This window comes from Perognathus longimembris, chromosome 12 (assembly GCF_023159225.1).
Source record: "Perognathus longimembris pacificus isolate PPM17 chromosome 12, ASM2315922v1, whole genome shotgun sequence".
Lineage (NCBI taxonomy): Eukaryota > Metazoa > Chordata > Mammalia > Rodentia > Heteromyidae > Perognathus > Perognathus longimembris.
In genome coordinates this window covers 42,507,985-42,532,870 of record NC_063172.1, presented here as the reverse complement: position 1 = coordinate 42,532,870, position 24,886 = coordinate 42,507,985, and positions in this window count along the sequence as shown.

Sequence of the window (24,886 nt, the reverse complement as noted above, 5' to 3'; positions counted from 1 at the left end):
TCTGTGTGGAGAGTCTGAAGATAAGTAAGTGTGTTGTTTCCTCTTGGGTAACTCCAAATTGTTTTCTTTAAACTTGTGATTTAGCAGGTAATCCTCCAGGTGAACCTTGACAATCTGGTTACACTGTAATGCCAGGATGTCTGGGAGCAGCAGGTGACTGGCTAATAGCCCTGCTACTTCCAGCCCAGGCCTTGAAGAGAGAAACATGTGAGTGCTTATAGGCTTATTTACATTGAAAAACAATCTTGAATGATAACAAAAGGAGTTTTCCAGGGTTTGAGACTCATTTGTAGCAGTCTGAAATTTTTCATGTGTCTAAACTCCAATATTATCTCATCGAGAGATTGGAAAGATGAGTAAATGACCCTGGGAGGTTCAAGATTAACCTTTAGGAACCAGAACAATTAAAACTCTTGCTTTACAAGAAATGTAAGAAGACTCTAGAATAGAGGAAAGATGGAAATCAGTGACCATAGCCATTTTGTGGTAGGAGAAGATGGATTTTGCTGGAAGTGAGTAAGTGCAACAGAAACAAGTTATGATATCTATTGTTAATGTATTATTTATGATAGTAACTATGGATTATTAACATTTTTGTATTTTAATATTATTCCCAATATCAATTTTTTCCTCCAACTCTAGCTTAGAACATTGAATAAAGATTCTAGTTCCCTCCCTTCCATTCTACCTGCCTTCCCTCCCCTCCTTTCCTTCCTCCCTCCCTTCCTTCCTTCCTTCCTTCCTTCCTTCCTTCCTTCCTTCCTTCCTTCCTTCCTTCCTTCCCTCCTTCCTTCCTTCCTTCCTCCCTTCCTTCCTTCCTCCATTCCTCCCTTCCTTCCTTCCTTCCTTTCTTCCATCTTTCCCCCAGTAGTAGAGATTTACCCCAAGTTCTTGCTTACATATTCTAGGTAAGCACTCCTCTACTGAGTCATGTTACTATCAGGACTGTCCTACCTCATCTTCCTCCAGGCTTGACAGTTATAATGAGTATCTCCTTGGGACTGTCCCAGATTCCTCTTAGAAAAAGTTGAAAGGGCTGAATTGCCTCTACATTGTGTTTTAGTCAAGATTTCAATTTGCAAAGCCCGAATGTTTGCAATGAATGGGCATAAAGAACAAAGACTTCTGCAGTCTTGGTGTCCTATGAAAATGTCACTCTGCATGGGCATTTGTATATTTATACCCCAACATTTGTGAGTTGGGGAAAAACATTGATCAGCTCTGTTAGTTGGAAAATGACAAAATAACTTTCTAAATATTATAGTTTATATGTGAGTAATTCAAAGTTTCTTTGAATCAGGCTGATTTAAAAGTTTCAAGATAGATAGCCAAGTTTATTGGGGGTATGAAATTGTCTCTGGTATAAATCTCCTTGGGACTGTCCCAGATTCCTCTTAGAAAAAGTTGAAAGGGCTGAATTGCCTCTACATTGTGTTTTAGTCAAGATTTCAATTTGCAAAGCCCGAATGTTTGCAATGAATGGGCATAAAGAACAAAGACTTCTGCAGTCTTGGTGTCCTATGAGAATGTCACTCTGCATGGGCATTTGTATATTTATACCCCAACATTTGTGAGTTGGGGAAAAACATTGATCAGCTCTGTTAGTTGGAAAATGACAAAATAACTTTCTAAATATTATAGTTTATATGTGAGTAATTCAAAGTTTCTTTGAATCAGGCTGATTTAAAAGTTTCAAGATAGATAGCCAAGTTTATTGGGTATGAAATTGTCTCTGGTATAAATGTCATATCACTATCTAATATCACTATATATCCCAATTCCTTTTGAGGATGTGCTCATCTTTATATGAGAAATTTTATTTTGCTCTGAAGACATTATGCACTAAATTTCAAAGATACTCCAAATATAAGCTGGTAGAGCTTCAAATTACATTTTGAATTAAAAAAAGGAACATCAGTAGTGCAAAACCTGACAATAATGACAAATTAAAGCTTGAAGAATATTTTTATTCCTCAAAAACATTCTTCAAGCAATTAAAAAGAAAATTATCTTGCAACAATAAGTACTTACCATGCTGTTTACAGGAAGCATACTGCTTGTTACAGAGGCTTTGAGAGCCCACATTAGGCTGGAGAGTTAGAATCATGTTGGCGAATTAGAACTATTAAAGACTTGAATCGTCAGTTGTGCATTTGGGTAGATTTTTTTTTTGCCACAAACACTAATGTGGCCTTTTAAGTATCATTTTGATGAATATTCTTGTTACATTAGATACAGTCATGTCTGCTTCATCACTGCCAATGTGACCAGAGGTAAATGTTATTGAAAACTGTGCCTGTAACTGGTTTACAGTAGTGCAATTTTGTTTTTATTTCCTTTGATTTCATGCTGATATGGGTTTCTACAGTATTTGCCTGCAGCCTCTTTCAACTTTCCCTTTTAATTAAAAAGCCTAATTGGGAGTAATAAAAACTTCCAATTAAGCCTTTTAAATAAAAACCAAAAGCTGAAAGTGGCTGTGGTTGCAGATAGAGGCTGGAGCTGGCACATTCATTATGAAAGGATTCTATCACTTCAGTGTTTCTGTCGTTTACAGGTTTAACCTAAGACCTGTGCATCATGAGAAGTGTATCCTGGGAGATAACCAGATGGGACCTAGTAGATTTGAACATTCTTTTTCTTTGGAAGTGGGGGACAGTTGTCCTTGTTTCTGATGCAGGAGAGATATTCAAGGAATACTTAAATCTCTTAGTAATGGAAGATTTACTATATAAAAATCTCAGCAATACTACACTTTTAGAAATACAAAAAAGATTTCAATACTTAAACAAAAAAGGAAATATTATAGTTCATGTGTCATTTTTATTTAGATGGAAAAGATGTACTTAAATCTGTAGGTATATGAGATCTTTGATTTGATTTATTTCATGTGCTAGACAAAGTTTACCATGGAGACTGGGATTTTAGATTCCATGCATGAATTGTTGACTAATCTGATTCTTGGATACATGACTGAACATGTGACTAAACTATACTTGTCACACCATGTGAAATCTATGAATTTTTGATTTCAGGAATTGTTCTGTAAATATGATATTTTGTCCACTTTAATTCCTGTTAGCTTGTACATTGTGTGTGGTGGGGTGGCAGATATCTGAAGTAAGGACATTGTAAGGAATTGGAGTTTTGTATCTGCTTCATGAATGACTTCTACCTGCTCCTATATATTTTGGAGAAGTGTAATGAATGATATTTTATATGTCTGAATATCTCAGTTAAGTCAAGCATTATTTAAAAAACATGTTATTATCATTCATTTAACTCATGTTGATTTTTTTTTCAAATTTTTATTACAAACTGATGTACAGAAAGGTTACAGTTCCATATGTTAGGTATTGGATTCATTTCTTGTACTGTTTGTTACCTTGTCCCTCATACCCCCCTCTCCCCTCCCCCTTACCCTTCCCCCCCTGAGGTGTTCAGTTCACTTACACCAAACAGTTTTGCAAGTATTGCTTTTGTAGTTGTTTCTCTTTTTTTACCCTGTGTCTTTCAATTTTAGTATTCCCTTTCAATTTCCTAGTTCCAATACCAGTATACAAGGTTTCCAATATATTCAGATAAGATTAAAGAGATAGTGTAGGTACAACCACAGGAAGGTGATACAAGAACGTCATCAATAATAGAAGCTACATATACACATGGGACGTTGAAAATAGTTACAACTGTGATATAACAATTGTCTCTATAACATGGAGTTCATTTCACTTAGCATTATCTTAGGTGTTCATAAAGGTATAGCTATTGGGCCTTGTGATGTTCTGCTATGACTTGCCTAAACGTGTACTAATTGTTCCCAATAAGGGAGACCATAGAGTCCATGTTTCTTTGGGTCTGGCTCACTTCACTTAGTATAATTTTTTCCAAGTCCTTCCATTTCCTTACAAATGGGACAATGTCATTCTTTCTGATAGAGGCATAAAATTCCATTGTGTATATGTACCACATTTTCCTGATCCATTCGTCTACTGAGGGGCATCTGGGTTGGTTCCAGATTCTCGCTATGACAAATTGTGCTGCAATGACCATTGTTGTGCTGGTGGCATTACTGTGATTTTTTTTTTTTTAGTCTTTTGGATAGATACCCAAAAGTGGGGCTGCTGGGTCATAGGGGAGTTCTATATTTAGCCTTCTGAGGAATCTCCATACTGCTTGCCAGAGTGGCTGAACCAGTTTACATTCCCACCAACAATGAAGTAGGGTTCCCTTTTGGCCACATCCCCTCCAACAATTGTTATTGTTAGTTTTCTTGATATATGACATTCTTACTGGGGTGAGATGGAATCTCAATGTTGTTTTGATTTGCATTTCTTTTATGGCCAGTGATGTAGAGCATTTTTTCATATGTCTCTTGGCCATTCTCATTTCCTCATCAGAGAAGTCTCTTTGTAAGTCTTTAGCCCACTTGATGAGGGGGCTATTGGTTCTCTGAGGTTTTGTTTTGGATAGGGTAATTTTTCTAGTTCTGCATATATTTTAGATATGAGGCCTTTGTCCGTTGAATGTCCGGTAAAGATCTTCTCCCAGTCTGTGGGCTTTCTGTTTATCTTGCGAGCTATGTCCTTTGCCGTGCAGAAGCTCTGCAGTTTGATGCAGTCATGTTGATTTTAAAAATAGGGTTTACTGTCAATTTGTTCATTAAACAAGTGACACCTATTGTTTATAGAAGATTTAGAGTATATAAAAATGAAAATTAGAACCACAGTTAACATCCATTAAAAACTATTTCTAAACACACAAAGAAAAATAAGATATATTATTCATACTATTTAATTTTATTTTTCCATTGTCATTACATTTCTCACTTTTGAAGACGTGTGTGTGTATATTTTTTGATTAACCTCCAAAATTGGGATGTTTGAGATTAGGGCTTTTATACAGAGAGATTGTTATGGAAGTTGAGAACTCAAGTTTTAGAGCCATGTTTCCAACTTAATTTTTCATTCTAAATTCTACTAGCTGTGGTATCCTTTTTCAGAGTCTTTGTTCCATCCTGTACAATGCATAAAAGCACACTTTCCTTCTTATTGGACTGATATGTAGGTTATATGGATTTTCAATGTGAAGATGCCATGGCACACAACTAGAATTACAGTAAGTATTCCCTGTTACTATTTTCAGTTACTTTTCAGGCTCACTCATTCACAGATTTCACATAATTTAATATTAATATTTTGCAAGATTTGGCAAAAATATAACATATTTCCTTCATTCTCATCCTCTAGATGCCTCTATAATTCACTTGTTCCTCATTTTCAGTATGACTCCATAGCTACTGGAGGCCTGAGGAGTTTGATGTAAACTAACTTTCCAATGTCTGTATGGACAAAATTTTGCTCTATTTACATTTACCCATTTACTCACTTTAAATACTCAGGAATATTGTTGATAACTTGTTGTACAGTTATGTTGCCATTAACCACTCTATAATGTACATATTATTATAGTTGATATTTCTACAAGTGAGTTTTCCTTATACACATAATTAGCTATTTCAAATGAAAATACTTCCTATCATAAGAATTTTTCTTTCCAAATAATTTTTAAGTTGACTTGAAAGGAATTCCATGATTATAAGTTTTATTACTCTCTCCTCTTCTCTCATTTAAAAATTCTTCTGGTTAATTTGCTTTAGAATTTATTGAGAGACAAGGAATCTTATCTTCACATGGAGTCTTTCCTACTGGAGCTCCTAACTCTGGAGTCCTTCTTGGCTCTGCTTGGCGCTCCACTCACCCTCCGTGCTACTCAATCCTGAGTTAGTCCTACATGTAGTCTCCTGGGCTGAAGACGGCCTTCTACCTACTTCACAGCAGAACCAATAAAGTGGTAAAAGCAAATTGTCTTCGATTTTTATACAGCGCCCATCTATTATTGTCTTCCATAATGGCCAATAAATTAATGCACATTTTTCTGAAATTTCACTGAAATTTTGAGAACTTCTGTTCCACTTGTAGCTCCCTATGAGTATTTCCACAAACAAGAAAAGACATCTTGGGAAAACGATGCCCTGAACAGCTCTTCAGAGCTTACCTTGCTTTCCATATTTTGGTGGCTCTCCCTACTTTAAAACAAGTTTTGTTTAAAATTAGACTAAACCATGCTCATGCCTGCAGTCCTAGCTATTTACATGGCTCAAAGGCAACCTTAACAGGAAAGTCTGTGAGGCTCTTATCTACAATTAGCCACCAGAAAATCAGAAGTGGTGCTGTGGCTAAAAGTGGTAGAGAGCTACCCTTAAGCAAAAAGAACTCTCAGGGACAGTACCCATGTCCTGAGTTCAATCCCCACTACTGACAAAAAAAATCCCCCAAAAGACACAAAAAGAGAAACAACACACACACACACACACACACACACACACACACACACACACACACACACACTATGGCTTAAATGGATAAGATATAGAATCAGTATAGAATATATAATGTACAGAATTATATAAAGTGTCTTCTACAGGGTTTTACAGAAGAGTTATAAACTTATCAGAGAGTAAATATGTAGAAAATGGAATCAACAATAGTTTGTATATTTTATTTTTATTTTCCTAAGTTTATTTTTTAAACTATTTTATTATCTTCAAGTAGTTGTTTAAGGGGTTTCAAATCAACATGCCACTTTATAAGACATCTGAATCAAAGTCACCTCTGATGATTTGGTTTAAAAAGGTAATGATTAAAGTGTAGCAACTGTAGCTGGACTTGTTTTACAAATACTTAGCACTAATGTTTATTGTTCCCCAAATTTCACTCTTTAAAAATAATTTTTAAGATTCTTATCAAGGTGCTATACAGATGGTTAATGGTCACATGAGTCAGGTAAAGACTATATATTTTTTTTTGGATAAAATCACCCCTTCCTTCACTCTTTTGCTGTTTTTCCTCCCCATTCCCACCCACTATGTTCATTCTCAACAGTGTCTAGTGAGTACCACTTGCTGCATTTTATTTGCCCTTTGTCCCTCCATGAAATGCTATTCTTAAACTTTGTTTATTTACCCTAATAATTTTACCATCACTGAAATATAAGTGATTTCAATGGCTAGCATTTATATTTTATCCAAACTAACCAAGCTCCTTTTATTTTTGTTCATTCAGGCACTAGGTTCTCATGGGAAGAATAGAATGGGTCATCCCATGAAAATGATAGAAGCGATAAATGAAAAAAAAATAGGAGTTACAGGAATTGAGGAAAATCTTTCCCTATTTCAAAATATACTTCAAAGTCTATCTTCTACACCCAGGGAAAAGGAGGGTTGAATTTGGAAGTGAGCAGATGAAAGCAGGAGTTCCTTTTTCTCTTCTGCTTCTTTGAATCAACTCTCCACATTTTGCCTCTGACCTAGCAAACTCAAATGCTTGGATGAGCTACTAAGTAGAAATAAAAATGATAATTTTCTTTTATTTCTCCTTTTTCTACACAGTCATAATAGGTGGATTTTCATTAAACATGGGAAGATAAAAAATGGGAAATGCACTTTCCTTGAACTCTCTCAATGTTCTATAAAATGTTCAATTAACTGTACTTGCCACCATCATATTTCTTTCCATATTCTCTAGATTGCAGAAAGTCTCTTCAGTGGCTCAGTTAACATTTAAAAAGAGACTCAATTTCTTATTTTTAACTGAACTCAGAATAGCTAGTGAATAAATGCTGCTTCTAATCATTTCATTTGCTTCGTGACCTGTTGTTTAAACTGTTGAGGAACCATAACACTGTGGAAACAAAACTATACTAAAAATGAAGATAGTAGATAACAGACATGAAACTTCTTTTCTCCATTCCTTGTGCACTGCTCTTAAAGTGTACCATCAAATCCTGTAGTATCCAAGCAAGTAATGAAATTACACATACGACATATGGCATTAAAGGTAATAAAAGTGATAAAAATGTAGATACATGGCCAAGAATTTCAGTAATTAAACACAGAGCCTCCCAGTTTTGTGACTATGGTAATAAGAGACAAGATATTCTTTCCTAGACATTATTTTTCTCATTTGTCAAATGGGTGCAATAATACTTTACTCATTGGTTATAGTGAGGATGAAATGATAAACTGACTATAAAGAACTTTGAGAATTATAAAAATGGCACAGGTTGTAGATTACATAGCCTATCAATGCTATAATTAATGGGAACAAAATATTTCTGTTATTGTAGCAATCAGGGGATTCTTTTTCCATAAGAAAGCAAAGATCAATTTTTATTTAGTTCAGTAGGTTAAAGTAGTTTCTATCAGGTTCTTTTAGTAAGGATGAATATATGTTTGTGTTTGAGTGTGTATGTGTTGTTGTGTATCTGTGTGTTTATGAGAAAAAGAGAAACTTGGCTCTGTTACTACTTGGGTATATTTTGATTTATTGTTTTAAAATATTATTTAGTGGCATTGTAGGGAAAGAGAGCAATGGGCTTGAAATAAAAAAAAAATGATTTACACCCGAGCACTGCTAATTATGGGTTATATTGAAGACATGATCTATATAGATGCCTAACAAATGTTTGGTAGATTTAAAGACAAATGAGTTGGTGGTAGCTTCTGAATATTGAGTTTGGATATAACTTCAGTAGGCTATGCTTTTAGCTTATTTAAAAAATCTTGGAAAAGCTGGGTGCTGGTGGCTCATGCCTGTAATCCTAGCTACTCAGGAGGCTCAAATTTGAGGATCGCTGTTCAAAACCAGCCTGGGCAGGAAAGTCTGTGTGATTCTTATCTCTAATAAATTACTCAAAAAAGCCAGAAGTGGCAGGGTGGCCCAAATGTTAGAGCACTAACTTTAAGCAAAAAGAAGCTCAGGGACAGCACTCAGGCCCAGAGTGCAAACCCCAGCACTGGAAAAAAATTCTTGGAAGAGTGATTGAGCTTGAAGCAAAGTTAGGATGACTACTAGATGCCCATGAATGTGGAACAAACATACTGAGAGTTGTAGAAATGTCACATATTCTATTTGTTCCAATGAACTGGAGCCATAAATAGGACTTTCATTATTACTGAATAATTTATTTGTGTTAGTGACTCCCAAAGTTTTTAGTCTCAACCCTCTTTGTATTATGAAAAAGAACGGAGAGTCTTAGAGAGGTTATGTTCATTTGGCTTATAGCATTTGACATTTTTGTATTAACATTTAACACTTGGAAATTTAAATATAAATAAATTTATTTCATTTTAAATAAATAATATGCTATGAAAATAGTTGTTTTTTTCTAAAACTAAAACTGTAGAAAGGGTTGAGTTTTTTCAAGTTTGATTTACACCTTGCCTAGTAGACAAGTACTAGGATCTCCTATTTGTCTCAACAGGCTGTGCTGAGATAACACCTGCCAAGTGGCTCCAGAAACACCACTCTATCCTTATTTTTACTCTTTTTCCCTCCACTAACCATTTGTGAAAGAATGAGAGTGAAAAAATTAGTTAAAATCTTAGATTATTTTAATGGAAAAATATTGTCCTTTTATGTCCCCAGAAAAGATCTTGATGGACTCTTAGGGGCTCTAGATTCACACTTCCACAACTACCAATTCAGGTTGTTTCTTTTTTTTCTCCTTACCACTTTTATTTAATTTTAGCTTGAATTTCAAAGACCTTTGGAAAAGAAACTACAGTTACTCAACATCTTAAAATGAACTTAATAAATTCTTGAGTGCTACTGAGTGGGAAAGAGAGAAAGAATGAGAGATGTTGATGAGAAGAATGCGGCTTTGAAAAGAGCTGGAGAGTGAGCACAATGAATACTAACTATTGTTTGTAGTCCATAAATTGGCCCCATCACTTCAGAATAGCTTAAATTTGATCTGTTAATTAATCTTTTTAAGGCCCAGATTGCCCATTTGTAAAACTGTATGAATAATATTTAATTCATGGAGTTATTGTGATGATTAAATCAAGTAATATGTGTAAAATGTTTCACTTAATGCTTGTCTCATTGTAATTGGTCCATTATTCAATCATATTTTATTTTCACTTTATTCAGGATGTGACCTGTTTATAAACACAATAAACTCTTTCTTTGGGTTATACTTTTCTACAGCAATAAATATCTTTATATGAAAGCTACCCATATTTAGAATAATATCCTTAGGTTAAAATCCTGTTGGAGTTACAGGCTCAAGAAACATTTTGAACCTTTGAATTTATGTCAGGAAATTAGTTTCCAGGGGCCTATGTCATTACCACTTCTATCAGGAATGTATAGGAGTGTCTGATAAGCTTTGGTAGCTCTGGGCCCTGGGATACAATGGTAAGCAAAATAGAAGAGCTGCATATTTAGCTGCAAATAGTAAAATAATTTGTTTAAATTTTCACAGATTGGATAGGTAAGAAGTAGAATACCTACTGACAACAAAGTATTAACATAAACACTTGGGAAAGGAAGAATAGATGTGGTCTTGGTACATCAGAAAATTTTCCAGTGACTCAACTAGTATCTAATAAAAGGGGGTTTGCTACATTTTCCTTAACCCTTAGTTCTAAATGTTTTGTTTTGGCAGGTGGACCTTTGAAAAGCTTTCATGGCACACTCTACCAACCTACTTATTTTCGTACTAGGATTTTTCCCATGAGCAATATGTTCTAAGGGCGCCAAGATTTACGCTGTTTTAAAATCCTGGTAAAGATGAGGAAAGAATGAAGGCAGAATAGAAGACATTGAGAAGATTCACTGGCAGGGGGGCAGGGAGGGTAGGGAAGGTGGAGTGGGGGAGGGGGTTTCCAGCACAGCTTGATGAGAAATTTCTTCCTTGGGCCTTTTAGGGGGTTAGGGGTGGGGTGGGAGGAGGAGATCTGATAATGTTAAGAATGATGTCGGGCTGGGGATATAGCCTAGTGGCAAGAGTGCCTGCCTCGGATACACGAGGCCCTAGGTTCGATTCCCCAGCACCACATATACAGAAAAAACGGCCAGAAGCGGCGCTGTGGCTCAAGTGGCAGAGTGCTAGCCTTGAGCGGGAAGAAGCCAGGGACAGTGCTCAGGCCCTGAGTCCAAGGCCCAGGACTGGCCAAAAAAAAAAAAAAAAAAGAATGATGTCACAGCCAGAATCCTGTTCCTTCCAAATTCATGCATTCAAGTCCTAATCCTAGGGCTGGGAATATGGCCTGTGGCAAGAGTGCTTGCCTTGTATACATGAAGCCCTGGGTTTGATTCCCCAGCACCACATATATAGAATATGGCCAGAAGTGGTGCTGTGATTCAAGTGGCAGAGTGCTAGCTTTGAGCAAAAAGAAGTCAAGGACAGTGCTCAGGCCATGAGTTCAAGGCCCAGAACTAGCAAAAAAAAAAAAAAAAAAAAAAAGAATTTCAAGTCCTAATCCTTAGAATGTGACAGTTTGAATATGGCATTTTAAAAGAGATAACTAAGGCCAAACAGGATTATTTGAGTAGTCTAAGTGAGTAGCATTGTTTTTTTTAAAAATAATTATTTATTGTCAGAGTGATGTACAGAGGGGTTACAGTTTCATATGTAAGGTAGGGGGTACATTTCCTGTACAATTTGTTACTTTCTCCCTCATTTTCCCCCCCTCTCCCCTTTCCCCTCTCCCCCCATGAGTTATTCAGTTGGTTTAAACCAAATGGTTTGTAAGTATTGCTTTGGAGTCATTTATCTCTTTATCCTTTATCTCTTGATTTTGAAATTCTCTTTCCATTCCCTACTTCTAACACCAGTATTTACAGTATCCAGGGTACTTAGATGAGATACAGTGATAGTGCGGGTACAACCACAGGATGGGGATACAAGAAGATCATCATCATTAACAACAACAACAACAACAAAACCCTACCATTTCACATGGCATGTTGAAAGTAACTACAAGAGTGATATAACATTTCCATAACATGTAGTTTATTTCACTTAACATCATCTTATGCATTCGTAAGGGCATAGCTATTGGGCTCTTGTGATCCTCTGCTGTGACTAGCCTAAACCTGTGCTAGTTATTCCCTATGAGGGAAACCAGAGTCAATGTTTCTTTGGGTCTGGCTCACTTCACTTAGTATAATTTTTTCCAAGTCCTTCCATTTCCTTGCAAATGGGGCAATGTCATTCTTTCTGATAGAGGCATAAAATTCCATTGTGTATATGTACCACATTTTGCTGATCCATTCGTGTACTGAGAGGCATCTGGGTTGGTTCCAGATTCTAGCTATGACAAATTGTGCTGCGCTGAACATTGTTGTGCTGGTGGCTTTAGTGTGTTCTTGCTTGTAATCCTGTGGGTAGATGCCCAGGGCTGATTTAACTAGTGTTAATGACTCCCCTTCTTCCCAGTCAAGGTGGTGCTGTGACAATCAGCACAGTACCACTGAGTATCCTCCAAAAACAGAGGACTTTGAATCCTGTACTTTCTTTTCTTGGAATTATGAGCTTTGCTTAAGCTGTGTACTCTAAGAAACCTAGCATGCACCCTGGGCAGGAGCAGGAAGTGGAGGAGACAAGCATTGCTGTTATTTCTATTATTATTATCATTTTACCAATGTTTCCTATATTTTTTTTCTGTTGAGGAATGTTAAGTTGATGTCTGTAAGGGAGATAGGGAGTTAACATAGAATATAAAACACTGTTAATAGCTTTATTTTTTATTTTTTTATTTTTTCAAATTTTTATTATCAAACTGATGTACAGAGAGGTTACAGTTTCATACATTAGGCATTGGATACATTTCTTGTACTGTTTGTTACCTTGTCCCTCATACCCCCTCCCCCCTCCCCCTTACCCTTTCCCCCCCTGAGGTGTTCAGTTCACTTACACCAAACAGTTTTGCAAGTATTGCTTTTGTAGTTGTTTGTCTTTTTTTACCCTGTGTCTCTCAATTTTGGTATTCCCTTTCAATTTCCTAGTTCCAATACCAGTATACATGGTTTCCAATATACTCAGATATTTTTTAAAACATCATCTCTTTTTTGTTTTTCCAAGACTTCTGTTACTCTTGTTTACCTAGATATTGATGAATCCAAGAAGTTTTTAAATGCTGAAATTCAAAGAAGAGTTATTTTCACCTAGGGAAGCCACATATTATCTGATGAATAACTGTTAAAAGCTTCTGTGTACTTAAGTATGAGAGAATCTTGCTGGCCAGGGTAGCTCACTAAATTTTTAGTAGGGGAAATCTAGACAAATAGAAGAAGGAGAAGAATAGGTTGGGAGCTCCTTTGTGATGTTCAGGGAAAGTTGGAGGGAGAAATAATGAAAATATATGTGGTATATGCTGTGGTCCAGTGCTTGCTTTCAATTTTCCTTCTATAGGCTTCAGCCTGGAGGATAACATGTCAGATAGACAAAAATATGAACAAGTACAGAGAGAAGTCTTTGTCATACTTTTGACTGAGACCATATCAATTTAAGACATTATGTGTTTACTGAAAATATGAGCAGAGAGAACTGGACAGAAAGTATTGGGTTAACAGAATGGCTTTATAAAAATGGCCACAGATGTATAGATGATCTCTGCTAGAAAGCAGTGGACTCAAACTCAAACCAGACAGTATACTTGAAAAAACTAGAGACTTTCTGTGCTTGAACTCTGAGCAAAAGCATTGGGCCAACCAAAGCAAACAATGAACCAAATTGATAAACAGCTAGATTCCAAGAAAGCTCCAAAAGGCTGGCAAGGAATGAGCACTGTAGAATCCATCATGCATTTGTAACCATGGGGGACACAGGAAAAATATATTACTTATGGACAAAATATGTTTCTTTATTTTTTAAATAATTACTTATTTATTTTCAAAGTGAGGTACAGAGAGGTTACAGTTTCATACTTAAGGCAGTGGGTACATTCCTTGTACAATTTGTTACCTCCTCCCTCATTTTCCCCTCTCCCCTCTCCTCCTTTGCCTCTCTCCCCATTAGTTGTTCAGTTGGTTTACACCAAATGGTTTTGTAAGTATTGCTTTTGGAGTCATTTGTCTCTGTATCCTTTATCTCTTTGATATTCCCTTTCCCTTCCCTAATTCTAATACCAGTATATACAGTATCCAGGGTACTCAGATGATATACAGTGATAGCACGGGGACAACCACAGGAAGGGGATACAAGAAGATCATCATTAAGAACAAAAAAAACACCGTTTCACATGGCATGTTGAAATTAATTACAACAGTGATATAACACTCGTTTCCATAACATGGAATTCATTTCACTTAGCATCATCTCATGTGTTCAAAAGGGCATAGCTTTGGCTCTTGTGATCCTCTGCTGTGACTAGCCTAAACTAGTGCTAATTGTTCACTGTGAGGGAAACCATAGAGTCCATGTTTCTTTGGGTCTGGCTCACTTCATTTAGTACAATTTTTTCTAAGTTCTTCCATTTCCTTACAAATGGAGCAATGTCATTCTTCCTGATAAAGGCATAAAATTCCATTTTATGTATGTACCATATTTTCCTGATTCCTTCGTCTACTGAGGGGCATCTGGGTTGATTCCATATTTTGGCAATGACAAATTGTGCTGCATTGAACATTGTTGTGCTGGTGGCTTTAGTGTGTTCTTGTTTGTGGTCTTTTGGGTAGATGTTCAAGAGTGGGACTGCTGGGTCATAGGGGAGCTCAATGCTTAGCCTTCTGAGGAATCTCCATACTGCTTTCCAGAGTGGTTGAACAAGTTTACATTCCCACCAACAATGAAGTAGGGTTCCCTTTTGGCCATATCACCGCCAGCATTTGTTATTATTACTTTTCCTGAAAACAGACATTCTTACTGGGGTGAGGTGGACTCTCAATGTTGTTTGGATTTGCATTTCTTATGGCCAGTGATGTAGAGCACTTTTTCATGCATCTCTTGGACCTTTTCATTTACTCATCAAAGAAATGTCTTTTTTTTTAAGTCTTTAGCCCACTTTTGATGGGTATTTTCTGGGATGGTAGCTCTCTTATTGAAGTTTCTATTTCAATGCTGGATATGGGTCGGTTTAGAAGGTTTAAATCTTCAAAGTTAAGTTTGGAGACATCAATTTTTGCTAGGAATTTGTCTCTTTCTCCCAGGTTCTCGAATTTATTGGTGTAAAATATTCCCTTATTGTGTTCTGAATTTTGGGTTCTTCATCATGATGTTACCTGTTTCATCTCTGATATTGTTTACTTGGGTGTGCTGCCTTTGTTTTTTGGTCAGAATTGCTAGGGGTCTGTCTAACTTGTTAATATTTTCCAAGAACCAACTCTTTGTTTTATTGATTCATTGGATTTTTTTTTATTCCAAGACATTTAATTCTGATTTAATTTTAATTATTTGTTTCCATCTATTGGCTTGAGGTTTGGCTTATGTTCTCTTTCAAGGAGGTTAAAGTGCTTCCTTAAGTTGTTGAATTGCTGTTTCTCCAATTTGTTGATGTAGGCACTCAGAGATATAAATTTTCCTCTGAGTACTGCCTTTGCTGTGCCCCAGAGGATCTGGTTCTTTGTGTGACCATCTTGGTTTAATTCCATAAACATTTGAATTTCTGTTCTAATTTCTTCAATGACCCACTGGTGCTTCATCAATGTGTTGTTTAGTCTCCATGAATTGTAGGATTTTTTATGGTGGCTGTTTGAGTTGAGCTCTAATTTTATTCCATTGTGGTCTGAGAGAATGCAGAGAATGATTTTGATACTTCTGAATTTGTACAGATTTGCTTTGTGCCCTAAGATGTGATCTATTTTGGAGAATGTTATATGTGCTGCTGAAAAAAATGTACATTCTGGTGTTGCTGTATGGAACATTCTGTAGAGGTTGTTTAAGTCTAGTTGGTCTATGGAGTTGTTTAGTTCTGAGGTTTCTTTGCTCAGTTTTTGGAGTGTTGATCTGTCTAGAGGTGACAGTGCAGTGTTAAAATCTCCAACTATCAATGTATTTGGGTGTATGAGTGTTTTTAGAGTCAGTGGTGTTTGTTTGATGAAGTTGGGTGCTCCTGTATTTGGGGTGTAGATTTAGGATGGTTATATCCTCCTGTAGGAGAGATCCCTTTATTAGTATGTAGTAGCCCCATCTGTTCTTACCGTTTTTAATTTGAAGTCATTTTTATTTGATACTAGGATTGCAACTCCAGCCTGCTTATGGGAGCCATTTGCTTGATAGATATTATTCCTGCATTTTACTTTTAGAAAATGTTTGCTTTTGCTGGGTAGATGTGTCTCTTGGAGGCACTAGAAAGATGGATCTTGATTTTTGATCCAGCTTGTGAACCTTTGTCGTTTAACTGGAAAATTAATTCCATTAATATTGAAAGTTAGGATTGAGAGATAACCATTCTTTCCTTTCATTGTAGATATCTTTTTAAAGGCTGTGTCTTCCCAATTCTTGATCTAATGTTCCTGTTTTCTATTTAGGGTTAATTTTCCTGTCTGTATTGTGATCTTGATTATTTTCCATGTGTAGGACATCCTTGAGGATTTTCTGTAATACTGGTTTGGTGGAGATATATTGTTTCAGTTTTTCCTTACTGTGGAAGTCTTTTATTTGACCTTCAGCCATGAATGAGAGTTTAGCTGGGTACAGTATTCTTGGTTGAAAGTTATTTTTCTTTAGGGTGTGGCATACCTCATTCCAGGCTCTCCTTGATTTCATGATCTCTACTGAGAAGTCTGGGATAATTCTGATTAGTTTTCCTTTATATGTGGTTGTTTTCTTCTCCCTAGCAGCTTTAAGGATTCTTTCCTTGGTCTCTATTGATCCTGTTTTGATCAAAATGTGTCAGTGGGATGTCCTATTCTGGCCTGGTTGGTTTGTAGTTCTAAATGCTTCTTGTATCTGGATAAGCCTATCCTTCTGGATATTTGGGAAGATGTCAGCTATTATTCTGTTGGACATGTTGCCTATTCCATTGACTTCTTTCTCTAGGTTTTCCTTGATACCTATTAGCCTTAAATCGGGCTTCCTGATTGTATCTTGGAGCTCCTGAAGTGATCTGTTTTGCTGATTGGATTCGTTTTGTATTGTTTTTTATTCTTTCTCCATAGATTCTAGGGAATCTGCAGTTCCTGAGATTCAGGAACCTTTACTATAATTTTAGGTACTGTATGGACTTCTTTGCTTCATTAATTTGGTTTTGAATGCTGTCTCTCAAATATGTTAGCTGGGTAGCTCTCTTTTCATTGGACTCGAAGTTCATTTATCTTTCTATTTGTGGAGGCCAAGAAATCCTCTATTACTTCATGGATGTATTGATGCATTAGTATTTGGCTCGCCTCTTCACACTTTTGAATACTTGTCTGAACAGATTCAAACTTTTCATTTGACATTTTTATCAGCAGAGTTTGTAGAGCATTTTGAGGATTCTCTACTAGGTCTTTGATTGATTGCTCTGTTTCCTGCTTATTTTGAGTGAGAGATAAGATTCCCTGGCTTGCACTCTTTCTTGTGCTTCTTCTGGTCATTTGGATTGGAAATACCAATCTGCAAGCACCTGTGAGCACCATTTTAGACCCAAAGCAGACCTTACCAAGCCCTGTTTTATAAATCTTAGAAGTTCACAATCATATACAAATACCTTCTCTCACTTTTTTGTATATAAAAGCAGATTTAGTTTCCCTGCAGAATATAACAAGCAACCCTGAGCCCTATATTCAGTAGTTACATATTTACCGTCATAACCATATGAGCAAATTTGTTCTTACATTTAGTTCTTTTTGGACTGGTGGGATTTCTCTATGAACCCCTTTGACTCACTCAGATTGAACAGGGATGCCTTCTAGCTAGTCTACTGATAACCAGGGATCAATGGAGTCTGGAGGTCATGGAAGTAAATTTAGAAGTGCAAGTTAGGAGTAGTGAAGAGAATGCGGTAAAATGAATGTGGGATAATGATTTTGGTTTAGTTTCAGTGAAGTGGAAAGGTGGAGAAGAGTAGAATTGGTAGAAAGAACAAGGCTAAAATGATAGACAATGGAGAGTCAACAGAAAAGAGTAAAGGTATTAGTCAAAGGAAAGTAATTTTAAAGAAAGTAAATGTGAAAAGAGGAACAAAGAATAAATACAGGAAAACAAACACACAAAACAAAAAAAGTGAACAAAAAAAACCCCAACACCCAACAAAACAAAAAACAAATGACAACTCAAAAATGAAAAATAAAAAGTTTAAAAAATATGGAGTCTTCCTTGTTTGGGTGGGCTCTTTCCAGTCTTGTGATGGTCTACAGTCTATTTTCCTGATGCTTGGCTGGTTTGATTTGCTTTCAGCTTGGAGCGGGTGGATCTGCTCTGGCCCTCTTCCCTATTAGTTAAAACCTGGGGCTCTGTGCTTCACACAGCTTGCATGTAGGACTTGGGTGTCCTCTGTAGTTGGGGCACCCTGGACAGTCTTGGGAACCGTGGCTCCTCCCATCTGCTGTGGGGCCGCTGCCTTTAATGCCTGGGTGGAACTAGGCTGGGGACTCAGCAGGGCAGGGTGCCTTGGGCCTGGTTTACCCGGCTAAGACCTGCTGTCCAGGGGAGGTTCCTCCCTTCTGGGCGGGGCATCCTTCTCCTGGGTGGAACTGGCTGTGTAATTCAGCTCAGTTTGCTGGTAGGAATTGGAAGTCCTCTGTAATGGCACCATTTATCTGTCTCAGGAACCAGTTACTCTCCCGTCTGTTTGTTTTGTGCTGCCAGTAGCTGCTTTTTGGTTTGATTTTAGAAATTCTGGCTGCTAGGGAGTTGGTGGCAGCAGCAGTGTCAGTGGGGCAGGATGGGGTGGGGCGCCTCTGGCTGAGTTTACCTGAGGCTGTGCGCTGAGGTCTGGGGGAGAGATTCTCCCACGTGGGCGGAGGGTCCTTCTCCTGGGCGGAGCTGGCTCTCACAGTTCAGTCACTCTTGTCCTTTTCAAATTCCACTGGCCTGCTTTAGTTCCAGTCTTGTTTGACTGGGCCTATGCCAGAGTCAAGGATGGTGCTTCACTCTGGTAGTGGGGGAAGGGCTCTCTTCCAGTTTCTGCTCTGTGGGTGGGAGTGAGAATGTCTTTCGCGGGGTACTCACGCTTTCTCTGCAAGTTTGGCCCATCCTTGCTCAGTCTGCAATCTGCGTCTCCCTGCCGCCATCTGGAGGATTTCTTTCTGGTCACCACTATGTGCTTTAGGTGTGCAGAGTGCTGGGTGCTGTGTAGGCGCCCACACCAGAGTGGCGGTGGAATGCTGCCCCGAGCTCAAATCTGTGTTTTCAGGTCATCAAACTCGATTTTTCCTTTCTAGCCAGATTCCCTATACTGTTATAACTTATTTGGGCTGTCTTTCTAGGAGTAAAAGTTTCTCTGGAGTGGTAAAATTGGGATGTCAGAGGGAGCTTAGCTAGGGCTATGCTGTTCCTCCGCTGTCTTCCCGGAAGTCTGAGTGGCATTGTTAAAGGAGGAAAATAGATGATCTGGCCTTGCAGAAAGGAACTACAGTGTGGTGTGGTGTGGCGATTTGATAGAGAGGCTCTCAGTGAACCATTGTTATTCTGGATGATGAAGATTGTTCAGAGCCAAGTCCAAGGACAGTTCCAGGAACTATGGGTTGGAGGAAACTAATAGCCTAGACATGCAGTTATCAGGAATTTACACTAAAGAAACAATATCACAAAGAAAGTATTAAATTGACATAAGGATTTCTTATCATGATAAAGCCTCAGGAATCATCTAGGATGGTGATCAATAGCTGAAAAATTAAATTAAGTCTTCTCAATAAAAAAAAATTGCAACCCTAAGCAGCCATCCAAATGAATGATATATGGGGAGCTATTGATGGTGACAGAGAACCTTCTTCATGCTAATTTGAATGCAAATGTTGTCCTTTGGACCTTGACATGAGGCCACATGGAATGTAGTAACAAGGTAAAATGAGCCTGGTGACTGAATATATTATAGAGAACCTTTCCAGTTCTGAGCCACCTGCTTAGATTTCTGTGCAAGAGAAAGAAACATGCCATCACCATGGGCAAGTCATTTCTGGTTTTCTGTCACTTGTAACTGAAAGTAATTGAATGTGTGTGTGTGTGTGTGTGTGTGTGTGTGTGTGCATGCGCACACGTACACACACTCACACAGAGAAATGCCTTGAAGGATGTGCACGACATTGTCAACAGTAACTGTGTCAGGATCATAGGATTTGTAGGGACTTTTACCTTAACTTCAAACTTCTCAGTGTACATAGGTCACTTCTTACAAAAGCAATAAATCAAAATAGAAATATAATTCCTTCTATCTTCTTCCCTATTGTTTCAGTTCAGTAATCAAATTCTCACCTCTCCTGGGCTATTCCCAGTGTTGTGATTCTAAATCAGTGCTTATCCTCATTCTTTGACTTGCCTAATGTGGAGGCTCAAGCTTGCATATCCACAAGAAAGCATCTCCTGTGTGCTGTGATACATGGAGTAGGTGGGAATCATGCCTTCTCCCTCAAAAGGAAATACAACTCATACCACAGAAACACCAGTAATAATTTATTCAGTACAAAATCATTGAACATCCTAAATACTGTTTTGAGTCTAGAGAGACAGCATTGAACAAAGAAAAAAATCATTATCATGAACATATAATCCAGTGAAAGGGATGATGTTCAAAAAACATTATTTATTTTTGGGCTGGCACTGAGGCCTGAACTCAGGGACTGGGTTCTGTCACTTAGTTTTTTGCTCAATACTAGTGCTCTACCATTTGAGCCACAGCTTTGCTTCTGGCTTTTATTTTGGTGGTTAACTGAGGTTTTCTGACTTTCTTGCCCAGATGGCATCAAACCATAGTCTGCACATATCAGCCTCCCGAGTAGCGGGATTATGGGTGTGAGCCATAGATGCCCAGATATTTATACTTTTAATTGTCACATAATTGTACAAACTCATCAAGTGTAATGTCATGTTTGGATTCGTGTATAGAATGCATGGGGATCATGTCAGTAAAAATAGCATTCTCATGACCTCAAACTTCATATAGTTATTAACAATATTCTACCCTAGCTATTTAATTACAGAAAATACATTTTTATGACTATCATCCCTGTGTTGTGCCAAAGTACTACAAGACCTATCCTTCCTAATATTTTAACTTAGAATGAAAATGAAAGAAAAGAAAATCAAAACACTGACACACAGAAGGGACCAATTGAAGGCATGAGGAGATGTTCACAATCTACAGGGCAGGGGGGATGAAAGCAGCTCTGTGCACCTTGAAGTTGAACTTCCATCATCCAGCATTGTGAGGAAATGAATTTCTGCTATTTAAGCTACCTAGTGTATGGTACTTTGTTCACAGCATAGAAAGAAGAGATGAGATAGGGGGGTGGAGAGGGAATGTCAATGAGTTTCTCCCCTCAACTTCACCTACAACATTTTTATTTATTCATTTAGTTTTACATTTTTTAAAATTAACATTGATTACTTGTTCCAGGAAATTTAATTCTGACATCCATATATAGGCATACAATGTACTCTGATCAGAATAACTCTCTCCACTCTCGCTCATCCCTTGTATTTTTCTCAAAACAATCTCAACAAGGGGCTGGGGATATGGCCTAGTGGCAAGAGAGCTTGCCTCTTATACATGAGGCCCTGGGTTCGATTCCCCAGCACCACATATACAGAAAATGGCCAGAAGTGGCGCTGTGGCTCAAGTGGCAGAGTGCTAGCCTTGAGCAAAAGGAAGCCAGGGACAGTGCTCAGGCCCTGAGTCCAAGGCCCAGGACTGGCCAAAAAAAAAAAAAAATCTCAACAAGGTTCATTTTTCTGTTTTCTCACATAGTACCCCTACCTTAGCTAGAACTTACTTTTACGTTCTTGTTCTTCTTGTTCTTGTTGTTGTTGTTGTTGTTGTTGTTGTTGTTGTTGTTCTTCTTCTTCTTCTTCTTCTTCTTCTTCTTCTTCTTTAATTCTTCTTCTTCTTCTTCTTCTTCTTCTTCTTCTTCTTCTTCTTCTTCTTCTTCTTCTTTTTCTTCTTCGTGTTTGTTATTGTTCAAAGGTATTTTCTTGAGACCTGAAATAGTTTTGCTTTTCTATCTTGTAAACCGAGGCCCAGCATGGATACTGGCATAAGGTCAGAGACTAATTTTCTTTTTCATTGCTAGGGATAAAATCCAGTGCCTTGCATAAGCAAGGTAAGCAATCAACTCCTGACCTACCTCCTCAGCTTGGTTTATTTTCTTTGGAGTGAATTGAAGTGAGTTCAGATTTGGGGCAGACTAACTGGGCAGATGGTAGTACTGTCAAAAGTAAGGTCTCTGAGCCTATAGCTCATAATATGAACATTGTCTATTTGGCTCAGAAGGACTATATAATAGTTGTTCTACCCATAATAATACTTGATCATTTTTACAGACATCAAAAGGTTTTACTTGATTATTTATGAATGGCTTTTAATTTATCTCTTTTAAAATTAAATGAAATTAGGTCTTTACACAGAATAACTTTTGCCATAGTAGTTGTTTTTCTATTAAAATTTCTGTTGTTAGCAGAACTAGAATAAATTTAAGCTTCCTTAATTGGGTTGGGTTTTTTTTGAGTTGGGTTTTTATTAAAGTTATAGAACTGTAGCTAATTAAGTCACAAACAATAAGCTGCATGAGATTCTACTGGAAAATAAATTAATGCATGAAAACCTGATTGTTGTTTTACCCAGAGATGCTGAATTAGGGGCTGCAAAAACTTCATTGTGTAAACCAAATTTGGAGCTTCTTTTTTTTAATTGTTCTACTTAGCAGAAGGATGATAAATGAAATGAATGGTAGTAAATAGGTGGCTTTGGTAGTGAGTGTCATATGCACACATACACACACACACACATATATTCTTTTTCTTTTTTTTTTCTCTTGCTTCTGTTTTGTGGGAGGAGGAGTCTCATGGTTTTAGGTAGGTATTCTTCCACTTAAGCCATACATCAATTCCGTTCTTTTTCTACCTTTCTCCACAGTGATACCAAATTCTCGAGTTTTCTTCTAAAGATAGACAACTATTCATCATTGATCTTTTTTCTTTGTGAAATACAATTAAGTAGTGGCTACTCCTGGAGATTTATAATTAGAGGTATTAAATGACAAATATTCCTTTGTAAGAAAAAAGCTTCAAAATGGTTTAATTTCATTTCTTATAATTTTATTTTCAAGGTGATGTATAGTGGGATTACAGTTAAATACGTAAGATAGTTAGTACATTTCTTGTCAAACTTGTTACACCCTCCCTCATTTTTCTCCTACCTTCTCTCCCCTCAACCCTTTTAGCTGTAGTTAATTTCCCACATATTGTCTTGTGAGTATAACTGTTGCATTGGTTCATGCTTTATCCTTTGTCTCACAATTTTGATGTTCCCATTCCCTTTCCTAATTCATATATATAAATATAATATATATGCACCCAAATAAAATACTAAAGAACAAAAGAAATAATTTCACATACTTCATTAAAAATATCATCAACAATGAAAAACCATTTGTTTCCATATCTTGGAGTTCATTTTGCTTAGCATCATCTTACATGATCATATGTAAATAGCTATTGAGCTATTATGCTCCCCTACTAGGACTACCCTAGACATATACAAATTATTAGCAATGAGGGTAACCATGGAATCTGTGTTTCTTTGGGTCTGGCTCACTTCACTTAATATATTTTTTCAAGTCTTTCAATTTTAAATGAAACATAATCAGTGCCTAAACTAATCATGATGTCTTAGCCATTGGTTACTTACTAAGAATATTCTTAGTTGTTTGTGAACTATTTTAGAGTCTAAGATGGTAAGGTATAGATTCATTTGGTGATCTTTATTTCTGCCAGAATCTGTGGAAAATGTGTTGGAGAACTTTTGTTTTAAAGGAGCACAAATATTTTAAATAAGATTGATATTTATTTATTTATTTATTTATTTATTTATTTATTTATTTATTTATTGCCAGTCCTGGGCCTTGGACTCAGGGCCTGAGCACTGTCCCTGGCTTCTTTTTGCTCAAGGCTAGCACTCTGCCACTTGAGCCACAGCACCATTTCTGGCCAGTTTCTATATATATGGTGCTGGGGAATCAAACCCAGGGCTTCATGTATACAAGGCAGGCACTCTTGCCACTAGGCCATATTCCCAGCTCCAGGATTTTAGTGGATGTCTTTCTTTGTCCACAATCAGGGTCAAATATCATAGGGTATGATTTTGTAAAGTCTAACAGGTTAATTGAAAGATTACAATCTTTATAATAAGCACAATATTAGGAGTGAAAATCACAAATTACAAATTTCACAAAACACTCTCAATATACTTGTGTATCTAAATGTCTATTCTATGTCCTATATATATCTTAATTCTGGCCAGTTATTTTTTCTCTTTCTGTCGTTCCCTCTTTTTCTTCTTTCTTTGTACTAGCTCTATTCACAGTTTTGCTTTACTGGAACGATCTCCAATACAGAGCAAAGTCAGTATGAATGGATTTCTCTGGAATTATGCTGAATTAAATAATTCATTGTTGCTGACAGAGCAACACCAGAAATGCAAGATTTGCTTGCATGTTATTAATTCCTACAAGAGTTCTACAAAGAGTCACTCTTAATTCCCTTTACTTGGTTTGCTAGTTCAAATTCAAGTAAAGGAAGCAAAATATTTCGTTAAAGAATGGTTGAGGAGAGGTTGAACAAGCAATGAGATCCTTGGGGGAGGGGCTGGGGATATGGCCTAGTGGCAAGAGATCCTTGGGGGAACTAGCCCATTCCATACACTAGGCCATTTAAATTGAATTTCCAGTTATTTTGCTCATACCATTTTTTTCCCCCGACACATTTAAAACTCTTCTAAAGAGAATTTTTTTGTATCTAAAAAAATCTACAAGAACTTAATCCTCACTGGTTATTGGTGTTGATATTATACATTTTTTTGTGAGTCTTTGCTTCCTCATCTATTAAAAATTGAAGGCTGTAGCACTATATCAGCAGTATTTTAAACTCAGAATATCATGGGGCATGTGATAAAAAAAAACACATA